Here is a 14,974-nt window from a genome sequence, read left to right as displayed (position 1 = left end):
CTGATTGTCCTTGCCATCTATGAGCAGATTGCCTATACTCTAGATGTAGACCTTGTATTTGTTTATTCATTTATTAAATTTGTTTGCCACCCACCTTGCTATGAGGCAACTCCAAGAAGCTTACAATATGAGAAATAATAAAACCATACAGACGCATATAAGTGCAATAAAAATACAAATTACAAATATGTTACCCATACATAGTGTAGGTTAAAAATGATAATAATTATATGGTAGTTATATAAATGTATTAAAATATATATGTACTTGAATAATATTTGCATTAGATAAGCATATATAAAATTATAACTGTTTACTGTTAAAATTATTTACCATATTATGTCTTTTTCTTCAACATATTTCTTTACTTTCATGTTATTAATTAAACAGCAATAAAAATAATTTTTTAAAAAAATTTGCTTGTCAGAATCTGGAAGTGAAGGTTACAAACAGTGACCATGTGACTGTGGCACACTGCGATGTTGTAATCCCTAGCCAGTTCCAAGCACCTGAATCACAATCAAGTGACCATGGGGAGTGTGATGGAATGTGCAGCTGGAGAAGGAATGGAGGGAAGGAATCTTGGTAATTACACCACAGCTTTCCAGGGGAGCAAAACATTTCAGAGTAAAATAAGAAATGACCGACGCAGTCCTGAACTCACTGCAGGAGGGAGGAAAAGGTTCATACTCTAGAATCTCTCAGGATATATCTATTAGGTTAAAATATTATATGTCAAGATTCTGTCTATTAGATCTAAGCACATAAAGAACTAGATTTAATCAGATTTCACTGTGTCATCTTTGGGTTGAGGCATAAAAAGGAGATGGCAATGGTTGTAACCCAGTGGTGGGATTCAAACATTTTTACTATTGGTTCTGTGGGCATGGCTTTGTGGTTGTGGCAGGGGAAGGATATTGCAAAATCCCCATTCCCTCCCCACCCCACTAACCTGCTTTCCAGCTCCCGTTCAGGGCAACAAAAAAGATCAGCTGGGAGACTGGGAAGCAGCGAGTTTGGGCGGGGGGGTGGGGTGTCAGCCTATTTGCAGGTCTCCAGATCCTGGTTCTCCAGATCCTGTCAGAACTGGCTGAATACCACCTCTGTTGTAACCTCATCATCAGTTATAAGTATTCTTCATTCAGCAGCAAACCCTAACTTTGAACGGTTGCTGAACAAGTGGATATTAAACAAGGACTACCTGTACTTGGCACCTTTAAAAAAGAATAGCAGGAAACAAGCACACCAAAAATCAAACTGCCAAAATTCAAGAACAGTTTAGTTTATTTGTCTTGTATGCCACCCACTCCCGAAGGACTCCGGGCAGCTCACAATAGACAAGGGAAGGGGGGATAAATAGACAAAGACAACACTTTAAAAATGCAACATTCACAATTTCCGTGGGGCTGGATGTTTCACAAGCCCCCTGGCCTGCTGGAGCAGCCAGGACTTGGTGGCTTTGCGGAAGGCTGGGAGGGTAGTAAGGGTCCGGATCTCCACGGGGAGGTCATTCCAGAGGGCTGGAGCTGCAACAGAGAAGGCTCTCCCCCAGGAGGTCACCAGCCGACATTGGCTGGCAGATGGAATCCGGAGGAGACCTAACCTGTGAGATCTAATCGGTCTAAGGGAGGTAATCGGCAGGAGGCGGTCTATCAGGTACCCAGGTCCGATGCCATGTAGGGCTTTATAGGTAACAACCAGCACCTTGAAGCGGGTCCGGAGACTAATGGGTAGCCAGTGCAGCTCGTGGAGGATAGGTGTAACGTGGATGTACCTAGGTGCACCCACAATCGCTCGCGCCGCTGCATTCTGGGCTAACTGAAGTCTTCGAACACTCTTTAAGGGCAGCCCCATGTAGAGCGCGTTACAGTAATACAGTAACAAAATGGTGATGGTTCAAAATAAATTAGATAAGTCTCTAATAGGCATAATGCCCTTTATTCTAAATATCTTTTTGAAATTAACAGTGACCTGAAAATTTTAATTCCATTTACTCTGCTGACATCACTGCATTACTCTAAGATCCCAGCATTTCTCAGGAATAGAGTTGCATATTCTAAAAATTATAGTGTGGACTCCAATTAAAAGGAACTTGCCTATCTTGCTCTGTATGGATATTTAACAAATGTTAGGTGGAATCCAATTAAATCTTAGCTGGTGGAACTGCTTCCATGAGCTGAGTGATGAGGTGAAAGTTATTTCTCCTATATGCCCTCAAAATGCACTCCACAGAATTGACTGTTAATTTCTACACTGGGGGAAGGGGGAAATATATATGACTCTCTAGTATCCTGTTCTGAAATATTCTGAAACACTGAACAATTATAGTGTAATACAGCAGCAGAGATTAGGAACAGCAAACTGAATGCTCAACTGGCTGTGCTATTGTTCAGAAACTACTACAGTTTGGCTGTGTCAACAAAACATCTTAAACACCTTTGATGAGCAGTAATCTAAAGTGCCTGAAGCATTAACAAAATACTTGACACTGTGAGAAGTCATTCTGACAGTATAACAATACCATTATAAAAAGAACAACAATTGTAATTGCTAGAATTGCCACACTCAGATTGATTTACAAGGTTGACGCATCTACAAATGTCAGCAGATCAGTTTCTCTAATGCATTTTTAGCAAGTAAATTTAATGTTAAGAAGTATGCGCTATAGAAATTCTTTTAAGTGCATCCTTTTTGAGATGACACAAGTATAAGGCAAAAATTCTTATTAAAACCCATAGGAAAACAATAAAAATGTGAAGTTTGGTAGATTGAATAAATTAGTTTAGGATTTTAAAATTCATAAGTAGACAGACTTCTTTGAAAAAAGAGTAAATTTACCTATATGGCATAACAATTTGGAAAAAGTGCTGAAGAGTTATAATAAATTCATTTTTTTCCTTTTGCTAAGTTACCGTTAAGTTATTTTGCCCTCATATCTTCATTCCTATCTTTTTACTTTAAGTACAGGGTAATCAAAAGTGATATATATTTTTCCATTTTTTAAAAGAAAACTTTCCTTCACAATTGCCAAAGAGATGCATCTAGAGAATCAGGTTTGAATGTAATTTTATTATGCTCAGGCAAACAAAATTTAAGTATATCAGTGCAACTTCTTCCAATTTTGGTTTAACTGAAAATAGAAGAAGAACGTGGAACAAAAGCACTTTCTAAATTCACTGGGAGAAAGCTCAGTATGGGTACAATTCCTATGAATTGTCTTTAAAATAATCCAGGAAAAATATATATAGTTACATTTTAAAAATTAGTCATAAGCACAGCGAAGTCAGGAAAAAAAATGACAAAACGGTTCCATATAAATATACTTTCTGCCTTTTGCCTATTAAAAACATTACATTCTGACATGGCCATTGTCCATATATAGCACCCTAAAGTAGAATGAATGATTCTATATTATAATGAAATACCTCCTTCTATGTCATAAGTAAAACATCTATTCTATGCCTACCTGGCTGAAAACAAGTAAACAAAAGTTGTTGTGAAATCAAACTGGACATGTAATTTCTCCTCTTGAAAAGGCATTGTTGATATTGGTGGAGATATTTGGTAATTATATAATTGCTACCACTGGAGTAATACATTTAATTTAATTTCAACTAAGTACCTGATAGAACTAAGCCAGGAAAATTATCTTATGGCTAGTAAACCTTCACATCTGGCCATGGAGCTTCAAGTGAGTCCTTTCTTTCCCCTTCCTCCAAATAAGTAGCAATTCATGGCACTCTGTTCTGCCTTCATTCTTCTCATAACATGAAAACAAGATGTAGTGAAATCAACATAATGCCATGACTTCAGGACAATCAGTGAAGAGAAGCTAGGAACTGTAGGATTACAGCACTCAGGCGCTTAAAACATCCCAGGGGTGGAGATGGGGAACTCAAAGTGCCTAATCATTTTAAAACAAACCAAATCCTGAAACAGTAGATTCTAGGGAGTTTCATTATATTAATGGATTGGCTTTGGCATTACATTCCTCCAAGTACTGATATCCTTTACTTGCCATCAGGTAAAGTAGAGAACCACCCAGCTCTCTGGATAGTTCCTACTCTCCACCACTATTGTACAAGGCAGAGATTCAGGGCTATGTATATGATAGGGTCCTCCAGATGATAGCTCTTCAATTCTGGTTAAAATGCATCCAAGACTGATTCGGAATATTTTGACTATTTTCAGATCTATTTAGACAACAAGACATTATGCTATGGACATATTTATATATCTGTACGTCTCAGTCAATGTCAATAATGAATCTCCACTTGCTTTTCCCAGTCAAAATCTGACCCAGAAAATTCACTAATAACTGAATGTTCCACAGATACATCCATTTCCCACTTTCTACACAAACAGAAGAGAATGAATATCTATCATTTATGAGTTTGTGATGATGACAAACCATTATTTTTTCAAGCTTCCAAACACTGACACGCATTCTGCATTTGAACTCCTTATTAAGGCAACTTCTTATTAGGAGATAGAATAGAACAAGCCAAGCATCTCTTTCACTCTGACCACTCAAACTGCCCATTCAAATATAAGCACTGATACAATCCCCTGCAATGGCAAACCCATGTCCAAATATAACGCCATTGGTAAATCCTCCATTATGCAGTTTATCTCACCTCATTCACAATGTTGTTCCTAGAAGATTGGAGACATTCTATAGAATTCCCATGCAATGCCAAAACTGCAGTGGGACAATATACTGCCAGCACTCAGTAATATTCTTGCTTTTGGTACTCTTAAGAGTGGTCATGCCAATGAAGAATTGAAGTCTGGCATTATATGTAGAAAAAGATACACTTCTCAGAGCAGCAAAAATTGAAAGTGTGTGCAAGTGGTTTTTTATTAATTTATATTTCAAATTTATTGATTTTTATAAACAACTCAAGTTGACTAACATATCTAATTCTTTCCTCTTCCTCTTTGCCTCATAACCACCACCCTGTGAAGTGAGGTAGGCAGAAAGTATGACTGGCCTCCATGGTTAAGGTAGGATTAGAACTCATGGTCCTCCTAGTTTCTAGCCTGGTTGCCTTAACCACTAGACTAAACTTAATCAGTCCTCAGTTGCCTGAGCATGTGTACAGTTTGCAAGTCTTCTCCAAGTCTTTGTTACTGGAAGAAAGACTGATGATTGCTTTTTGAAATTGAGTTATCTGAATATGGTGAAATGATCTCCAGAATTTCTTGGATATTGCCCTATTTAAGCTTAATTTCATGCTACTGATTTTGCCATCTGAAATTACTGTGACATTACATGAAAAATCAGTTTATAAATTTTTGTCATTAATTTACTGAATTTATTACCTTCATATTCCTGGCAAAGCCTTGTTTAATGTTTGGAATACAAGGATGTCCATCTGCCAACTGTTGAGAGAACACATTTCCTGTGAAGCCGCCTAGGTGTGCCAAAAATGTATACAGAAGATTTGGATGAGCTTATAGAGCAAATTTGGAAGTGTGATGCAGAAGGTATAATAGGAAGAAGTGCATTGTGATTTGAGATTGAATGATAATGTGGTTTGGAATCCAGAAATAGAAATGGATGAAAAAAAGTTAAACTATAACTGATTTTTACATTTTACATCTTATATTTGTTACTCTAAAGATGAAGTATGTTGACTATAATTAACATGAGTTTGCAGTCACACTGTGTCATTTATTTCTGAACTTTTTCTCTAACAGATATTTTTATGCACAGCCTCCATACCTCTTTTCTAACTCAAACATAGAAAATAACCAGAGAGATGTTGTTTTACATAACATAAATTAAAGTTTGAAGATAAAATAATATACTATCATATTTTTATAATTTAGAATTACTGTATTTGTTACTAGTGAAACCATCCTTACTTTAATAAACAGATTCATTTTGAACAATCTATAGTTTTTTAAAGTATACAGTTTCATAAGCACTGCTTTAAAATGTGTGTTGGAGAAATTAACTAATGATAGCAAAGGATCAGTACAAAATGATTTCTAACATATTTCCTATTAGGATGCTAAGGTCAGCCCAATGTTATTTATTCAGAAGAAAAGAAAGGTATCACAGTTCCAAGTTTATTTTTATTTCTCCCATACTTTTAGAATGCATTTAAAACAATTGGTAGGTTTTCTTTCCAGACTATTTTAATGAAATATTACTAAAAATGTAACAATTAATTTACAAATCCATTTGAAGAATTATAAGAGATTCAGTCAATTTGACACTTCTATTTTGTAAATGAAGTAGCAGAAGAATCAATAAACTTTTTCAACTTAATTTACTCAAGTCTTTATTCTGGTAAGCTATCTCACTAACTTTTACCTGACCTTCTTTATATGAAATACATGATGTCATCATTACACAGATCATTATTTAGCCTTTTACCTCATTTAAACATATAGTTCCATCACATTGCTATTTAAATTCTCAGTGTCTTCTTGCAAACCTATATCTTTAATTATCAATTATGCATATTTGAAACTGAAATAAAATTAGTCATAATAATGGACTCAGCATTTGAATAAATATACTACCTAAAGAATGGGAAATACCCAACATGCTAATGAACATCTTACATATTTGTAACTTTAAAAGAATTGTATTAACTAAAAGAAAGAAGAGCATGTATAGTTATTTTTTGTTTGAGCAATTAAATAAAGTGGTGTCCGGAAGTCCATGTGCTATAATTGCTTACTAGCCAGATGTTTTCTAGGCAGGGATCCAGGGACAGCATGCTGTAATACCTTTGATCCTGTGATTTGTGCTTCTCATCCAGAGCATTCCCTTTCAGTCCTTCAGCATTCAACCTGAGAATTCTATACTGTTTCTAGCATTACTGACTCTGCAATTCTATGGTTAGTTTCATTTACTAATACAAAATGTATATATTAACACTACATTTATTAAGTCACACCACGATAGATAGATGATAGATAGATAGATAGATAGATAGATAGATAGATAGATAGATAGATAGATAGATAGATAGATAGATAGATATTCCAGTAAACTCATCTAAAAATACCTGCATAGAATTAACGATAGTTTATTTCACCTCTTCTTCCCCTATTCGTAAATCAGATAGATCAAAGTGAATTCAATATAAAACATGTATCAGTTACATCAGTAGGAATCATTTCTAAATTTATTCTGAACGTCTTGTCAACAAATGGGTTGCTGACCACATTCACTATATTCAATTTATAATAATCCTCCATTATCTTTAGGCTTTACTTAACAGCACAGTTCCAAGTGGGAAAATAGCTTTACATCGGGGCTATTTATGAATTAATGGATTTTAGAACATTTACAAGCATTATCACAGAATAATCTTACAAAAGTTAGTTGCTGCTTCATTTCTTTATAAAAGTTTTACAGTGATGTTCACACAGATATATCTGGATGATACGGTAGTCCTCAACAAGTACTCACATTTTCATGTTTCTTATTTCAAAGTTTGGGGGACATATTTTCAAAACATTCATATTTCCCAGGTTTCCTGTTAGCCTTAACCTACTCATTTTGGATAATGAATACAGTTCTAAGAAACATATTTTTATTTGCTATTGTGCCTTACAAATTTAAAAGCTTAGAACAATGAGGCCAATCTTTTAGACACTGAGTGCCCAAACTGCACACACATGCATGCCCGAACCGAAAGGTCTATGGGCACGCAGGGACATGCATGGACATGCACATGCATGGATATAGGTGAGCATGAGCATGCACAGACATGTGCACAGACATGTATGAGCATGCACATGCACAGACATGCATGTGTGCATGTGCAGATATGCACATGCGCAGCAGAGACCCAAAGACCAGCTGGCCAGTGGGAGGCAGGGCATCCCAATACCAACACCATAGCAAGAGTTAAGATCTGCGTACCACCTCTGGCCCGCGTTCCCCCTCTGGCACGTGTGCCATTGGTTCGCCATCATGGGCTTAGAACATCAAAATACCTGGATTAACTTTCAGGATGTTCCTCAAGGATTGGGTGTTAAAAGTATGCAAAATGTTTTTGCAAATTGAAAATATCTCACATTTGCAATATATTGTTCCTACTAGTCAGGGGTGGGTTTCAACCGGTTCGCGGCGGTCCCCGCGATCCGGTTGGTCGCCGAACCCGGAAGTAAGTAATTTCCGGGAACGGCGAAGGGGCCCCCCGCGCCCACGCCCGCTCCTTACCCGGTTTTGCCAAATTCTGCGCTTCCACGCATGCGCAGGACGCATACAGCGCCTGCGCGATCCTCCAGGAGCAGCTGGAGCATCGCACAGACGCTAGTACACATGCACGCGGCATGTGCGTGCACGCGCGCAGCGCGCGCATGCGCGAGGATGCCGCCGGCCTCGTTCCAACCGAACCAGTTGGAACGGGGCGAGAAACCCACCCCTGCTACTAGTTCAAGCTTGATACTGCTATCATCTAAATTTGAAATAGATGTTTTCAGCTCAGAATGAGGATGTCGCAATCTTAGGTGTCATACTGAACTTAAAAAAAAGTTTAAACTCAAATCCTTAACCATTCAAAATGTTTTACATAACTTGGTTGCATGCTGTGGTTTGAAGATCTGGTCTAGGTAAAACCTTTGGACTACAATACATATACATATGAACTTAGGAGAGGGCAGAAGACACCTCTGGACTACCTTAAACTGAACATTGTGTCTATGAGCCCGTGCAATTTTTAAACTTTTAAATTTTAAATTTTACTTTAATACGGTATGTTGAGTGCATGGGACTGCTTGGGATGATATGAATGATCTCACTTTTATTACTATTACTGTTGTAACTTTGTGTTTTAATTATTTCGTGAGGATTGTTTGAGTGAGAGTTTGGGTATGACTGATTCGGAGGACCTGCCGGGGTATACGGGGGTCATCGGGGTGGTTGGGGGGACCACAACCACGGGTGAGGGTCGGAGCATTGCGGTCATGACAGGGAGAGGCAGATACGGCGGGGACTTTAGGGCAGGCCATCATCGGGGAAGGAGGGCTCGCTGTGTCATAGAGATCCCTCCTTCCGGCCCTAGGAGTCCCACTCCAAGGTCAGATGGCGCGGGTGTTCAGGACCCTGGTCTCAGGCTGCTGTCGCTAAATGCCAGGTCTGTTGTTCATAAGGCCCCCCTCATCCGGGACTTGATAACTGATGAGGGCGCAGACCTGGCATGTATTACTGAAACATGGCTGGGCCCTGAGGGAGGAGTCCCCCTCGTCGAGATGTGCCCAGCCGGATTTCAGGTGCTACATCAGCCGAGAGCCCAGGGAAGGGGTGGCGGTGTGGCTATTGTAGTCCGGGAGTCTTTAGTACCTCGTAGGATCCCTGCTCCGGAGCTTGTCGGGTGTGAGTCCCTGCTAGTGAAGCTGGACCTCAAGGGTCAAGTGGGTTTGCTGCTTACGTACCTGCCTCCCAACTACGTTGCAGCAGCCCTCCCCTCGCTCCTCGAGTCAGTAGCCGAGCTAGCGGTTGAGTTCCCTAGACTTATAGTTCTGGGGGACTTTAACTTGCCTTCGCTCGGTGAACACTCTGATGGAGCGCAGGAGTTCATGGCTTCCATGACAGCCATGGGCTTGACTCAAGTAATTCGAGGCCCAACTCACTCAGCGGGTCACACGCTTGACCTCGTATTCCTCTCGGAGCAGTGGAGTTACGATCTTGGTCTGAGGGGTAATGAGATCATACCCCTGTCGTGGTCAGACCACTACCTACTGAGGCTAGACTTCCGGAGGCCAAACCTCCACCGTAGGGAGGAGGAACCGACCAGCTGGTTCCGCCCCAAGCGACTGATGGATCCTGTTAGGTTCCAGACGGAGCTTGGGGTTATTCCTGATACCCTCGCCCACAGTTCGGCGGAGACTCTCGTCGCTGCCTGGCACTCGGCAGCTTCGGAGTCTCTCGACCGGATTGCGCCGCTACGGCCCCTCCGGGTCAGCGGCCCCCGGAGGCCTCCTTGGTTTACTGAGGAGCTCCGGGAGGTAAAGCGCCGGAGGAGACGCCTAGAGCACTCGTGGAGGTCCGATAGGTCCGAGTCGAAACGGGCACTTTTGACAGCATGCACCAAGGAGTATATTCGGACCCTAAGAACAACAAAAAGAACATACATTGCCTCCTTGGTAGCGTCCGCCGAGTCCCGCCCAGCCGCCCTGTTTAGGATAACCCGCTCCCTCCTAAATAGGAGGGAGACGGGGGACTCCTTACAGGGTAAGGCTGAGGAATATGTCCAGTTCTTGGCGGACAAAGTTGCCCGGTTTCGAGCGGACCTGGACTCCACCCCAGTAGATCCAGCCGAGACACAAGGAGAAAACTTGGCAAACCATCTCTGGGTTGAGTTTCAGGAAGTTGCCTCTGGGGATGTGGACAAGGCTATGCGAGCTGTGAGTGCCTCCACCTGCATACTGGACCCGTGTCCCTCCTGGCTGGTTGCCAACAGCAGTGAGGTGACACGAGGCTGGATACAGGCGGTTGTTACCGCTTCTCTTCGGGAGGGGTACTTTCCCACCGCGCTTAAGACAGCGGTGGTGAGACCCCTCCTGAAGAAGCCGTCTCTGGATCCAGCTATTCTTAATAACTATCGTCCAGTCTCCAACCTTCCCTTTCTAAGGAAGGTTGTTGAGAAGGTGGTGGCTCTCCAGCTTCAGCGTACCTTGGAGGAAGCTAACTATCTTGACCCCTTCCAGTCTGGCTTCAGACCCGGTTACAGCACAGAAACCGCTTTGGTCGCATTGACTGATGATCTCTGGAGAGCTAGGGATGGAGGCCATGCTTCCATCCTAGTTCTCCTGGACCTCTCAGCGGCTTTCGATACCATCGACCATGGTATCCTTCTGCGACGACTGCGGGAGATAGGGGTGGGTGGCACTGTCTTGCAGTGGTTCTCCTCCTATCTCTCGGACAGGTCGCAGTCGGTGTTAGTGGGGGGGCAGAGATCGTCCCTGAGGCCCCTAACCTATGGGGTGCCGCAGGGGTCGGTCCTATCCCCCCTACTATTTAACATTTACATGAAACCGCTGGGCGAGATCATCCGAAGGCACGGGATAAAATATCACCAATATGCGGACGATACACAGTTGTATCTGTCCGCCCCGTGCCAACTCAATGAAGCGGTGGACGTGATGAACCGGGGACTGGAAGCCGTTAAAGACTGGATGAGAGCGAACAAGCTGATACTCAACCCAGACAAGACCGAGTGGCTGTTGTGTTTCCCTCCCAAAAATTTGACCACCATACCATCACTCAGGCTGGGGGGACAAAATTTAAACCCCTCAGAAAGGGCCCGCAACTTGGGAGTCCTCCTGGATTCACAGCTAACTTTTGACCACCATCTCTCAGCTGTGACCAGGGGGGCATTTGCCCAGGTTCGCCTGGTGCGCCAGTTGCGGCCCTACCTGAATCGGGAGGCCCTCACAACAGTCACTCGAGCCCTTGTGATCTCTAGGCTGGAATACTGTAATGTGCTCTACATGGGGCTGCCCTTGAAGAGCATCCGAAGACTTCAGCTAGTCCAGAATGCGGCCGCGCGAGTGATCGTGGGCGCACCACGGTTCGCCCACATAACACCGATCCTCCGTGAGCTGCACTGGCTACCTGTTGGTCCCCGGGTGCACTTCAAGGTCTTACTCACCACCTATAAAGCGCTCCATGGTAGTGGATCTGGCTATTTGAGAGACCGCCTTCTGCCAATTACCTCCCTGCGTCCCATCCGATCGCATAGAGTTGGCCTCCTCCGTATTCCATCCGCCAGTCAGTGCCGACTGGCGACTACTCGGAGGAGAGCCTTCTCTGTTGTGGCTCCGACACTATGGAACAATCTCCCCGTGGAGATTCGTACCCTCACCACCGTCCAGGCCTTCCGTACAGCCCTCAAGAACTGGCTAACCCGTCAGGCCTGGGGATAATCTTATTTCGCCCCTCCCGAATGCTGAGTGAATGTTGAGTTTTATTGTCTAATTTATTTTGTGCACATTTCTTTTTTTTGTATTGTCCTACACTCCCCTTCCTTTTTTGATTGTAAGCCGCCCTGAGTCCCCTCAGGGAAAAGGGCGGCCTATAAATAAACTACAAACAAACAAACAAACAAACAAACTCAGTCTGTTGTGTAATCAAATCAAGGATGATTTCTTCAAGCAGGGTGATTCCTAGTTGCTGAAGAAATTCCCTTTTTCAAGAAGTACCAAAGCTTTTTAAAAGGCAGCAGAGATATGTAAGGCCAAGAGAACAAGTTAAGCTGTATCTCTATCAACATGAAGACCAAAAGCCTATAGGGCTTTCCAAGTAAGGAGTTTTAAATCTAACAATCCATCTGCATTTAATCATGGCATAAATATGCCCCAGCAACCTCTTTCTTCTGACATATACTCAAGTTATTACAGCATTTCCAACTCATCCTAAACCAATAACTACAGTCATCTTTAGCTGAACAGAATTTTCCATTTTTAGGCAAGCAAAAAACCACAACATTTTGTCATGGGTGAACCTGACCAGCTTTTCAGACTATGTGATTGTTGTGGAAAATAAAGTGTTTGCCATAGGATGAAATCATACTAACCACTTTAAGCTGGGACAGGTGTGCCCTTCCTCTCCTATCCTCTTTGGGAGTCGTAGAATTGGGGCCTTTCAAACTGGGCTCTGTTTTTTATACTTATCAGGTCTCTTAATCCGCAGCTCAAAGATCTGAACACAGCACTGACCAGAGGTGGCAGAGGCGGGTTGGCTGTTTTGTGAAGTACAAAAGAGAGTCAGTGTGACTTCCATCTGCTGCTTTACAGAACATCTCTGTGTCTGTCAGCTGTCATTTGGGATTCTTTATGAACCTGGTTTAATACTCTTCTGGAATAGTGCTGTGCCCATATTTAACACAAACCCATCATTAATAGGGCTTATTTCAGAAACATTTACCAGTCTTCCAGAAGAGAACACTATTCCAGAATAGTACTACTGTTCTAGAATAACCCTATTCCAGAAGAAGACACTCATATATGAGTATGAGTAGTTTATTTATATGCCGCCCTTTTCCCTGGGGGGACTCAGGGCGGCTCACAATTCGGAAGGAAGGGAGGACAAACAGATTAAACACATAAGACAGTACATCATTAAAAGCACAACATTCATACAATTCGGGTGGGTTGGGGTCTTTAACCACAGGCCTGACGGGACAGCCAGGTTTTAAGGGCTATGCGGAAGGTCTGGAGGGTGGTGAGGGTACGAATCTCCACGGGGAGATCGTTCCATAGGGTCGGAGCTGCCACAGAGAAGGCTCTCCTCCTTCTCTTAAAACCACAGCAAAGTTCTTATAGATGTCTAAATCAAGCAGAATATTTTTTTTTAATTGCAAATCCCCCAGAGGCATGCAAGTGTGATGGAGGCTACAGAAATTGAATAAATAAAAAATAAAGAAATAAACCAGTCTAGCCATCTGTCAAAATCCACATGCACGCCAGTTCTATCTCAAATTAAGGAAAGTGACTGGTGGTACTTTCCCACTGATGGGTGACAATTGGTATTAGGGAAGGGAGAAGAAAAGAAGAGGGAAGGAAGCCAGCAACCCATGCCCTGTGCTCTGCAAATAAGGGCAGCACTACTGGCTGGCATTGTGGCTGTTGTGACAAGAAGCGGATCATCAGTTGGGGAGCCAACCTAGGCTAGTATAGTTCTCCCAGCTCAAGCCCGGGTGGATGGATCGCTGTTTAACTCACCGAGGAAGACAAAGTCATTTGTTGCCCGCATACTTTTCAACGGCACGGGTAGTTTGTGTCCCGCTCCTAAAAACCTTGACCTACTTAGAGAAACGGAGGAAACGGCTCTTCCACAACCTCACATCTGCCTGCAACGGCGAAACTGAACTGAAGGAGATCCTGAGGGGAAGAGGATGGAAACTGTTGTGCCTGCACGCAGAGAACCCGCGCTCCATTTCACCCAGCTGGCAAGCCTTGGCTCTAAACACGCGAGGCTCCCCCTCTACACGGGCAGCGAAGGGAAGCGGCTAACGCATTCACACCCCCACACACAAAACAACGCAGTAGTTTGTTTCCAAAGGAAGATGCCCCTCTTCAGCAAACCTGCTGCTGCCGCCGCCGCCGCCGACTCCGAGATGCCCCAAAACAACGCCACCCAAACGCGCGGTCGGTTGTAAAAGCTCGCCTCTTCACAGCAAACCTTCTGCTGCTGCTGTTGCTGCCGCTTCCGAGACGCCGCTGCTCGGGCTTCTTTTAAGGCTGTTTTATTTCTTAAACCGCCTCGCCGCCCCCGCCGCCCCCTTTTTTTTGTGCCACAGGCCAGGCGGTACATACGAATAAGCACCCGGAATTGACGCGCGCGGCTCTTTCGGAGAAAGCCGCCTCAGTTCCGCATCTGAACGCCGAGGACCCCCCCCCCCCTCCCCCGCCGCCCCCTTGAGCGACTCAAGGACCGCTCAAACTTCGCGCCCGACCGAGAGACTTTTTTTTTTTAACCACCCGCGCCGCGCCGCGCCTGAGGATCTATCTCCAAAGGGGTTTCCGCTTTGACACCCGAGCCCGGGCGCGCGAACCGTCCCGCCCGAAGCTTCTTACCTCGCCCGAGGCGCGGCAGGCGAGCGGCTTTTGGGAGGAAGTGCACCGGAGGGAAGCGCCTTCTTCCATGGGCGGCCGTGCGATCGTCTGAGCGCGCGCTTTTCTCCCCCCCCCCCAACAACCCGCCCTTTCCGTCAAGCTTCTTCTCCTTCTGTCAGGTGGCGGCGGAGCGCGCGGACTCCCCTTCCCTACCAGCCGGCAGAGCGGCGGGACAACCCTAGACCAGAGCGCCGCGGCCGGAGACAAAGCGCCGCGCGCATGCGCCCGGCTTGGCCCTAAACGACCCTTTAAGGCAGCCAGGTGAAGCGCGCGCGAGAGAGAGAGTGCGGTCGCCTGCAGTTTCTTTGGTGCGCTTTAAAACTCTTTGCACGAAATGAGTCTCCTTAGATAGGAGAGAGGGACGCCCCACGCCCGCTCTCGGCCT

The 14,974-nt window shown here is 43.9% G+C and overlaps 1 protein-coding gene across 1 annotated transcript in view; it reads right to left on the bottom strand.

The window, feature by feature from the left end:
- Positions 1-14,661, bottom strand: part of ZNF385B (zinc finger protein 385B) — a 239,539-nt gene extending 224,878 nt beyond the window's left edge. Inside the window, exon 1 of the mRNA XM_032211549.1 lies at positions 14,551-14,661. The gene's annotated coding sequence lies outside the window, so the exon portion shown is untranslated. The remainder of the gene's footprint in view (positions 1-14,550) is intronic.
- Positions 14,662-14,974: the final 313 nt, after the last annotated feature.

This window comes from Thamnophis elegans, chromosome 1, assembly GCF_009769535.1.
Source record: "Thamnophis elegans isolate rThaEle1 chromosome 1, rThaEle1.pri, whole genome shotgun sequence".
Taxonomy (NCBI): domain Eukaryota; kingdom Metazoa; phylum Chordata; class Lepidosauria; order Squamata; family Colubridae; genus Thamnophis; species Thamnophis elegans.
This window is presented reverse-complemented; position numbering and strand designations above follow the sequence as displayed.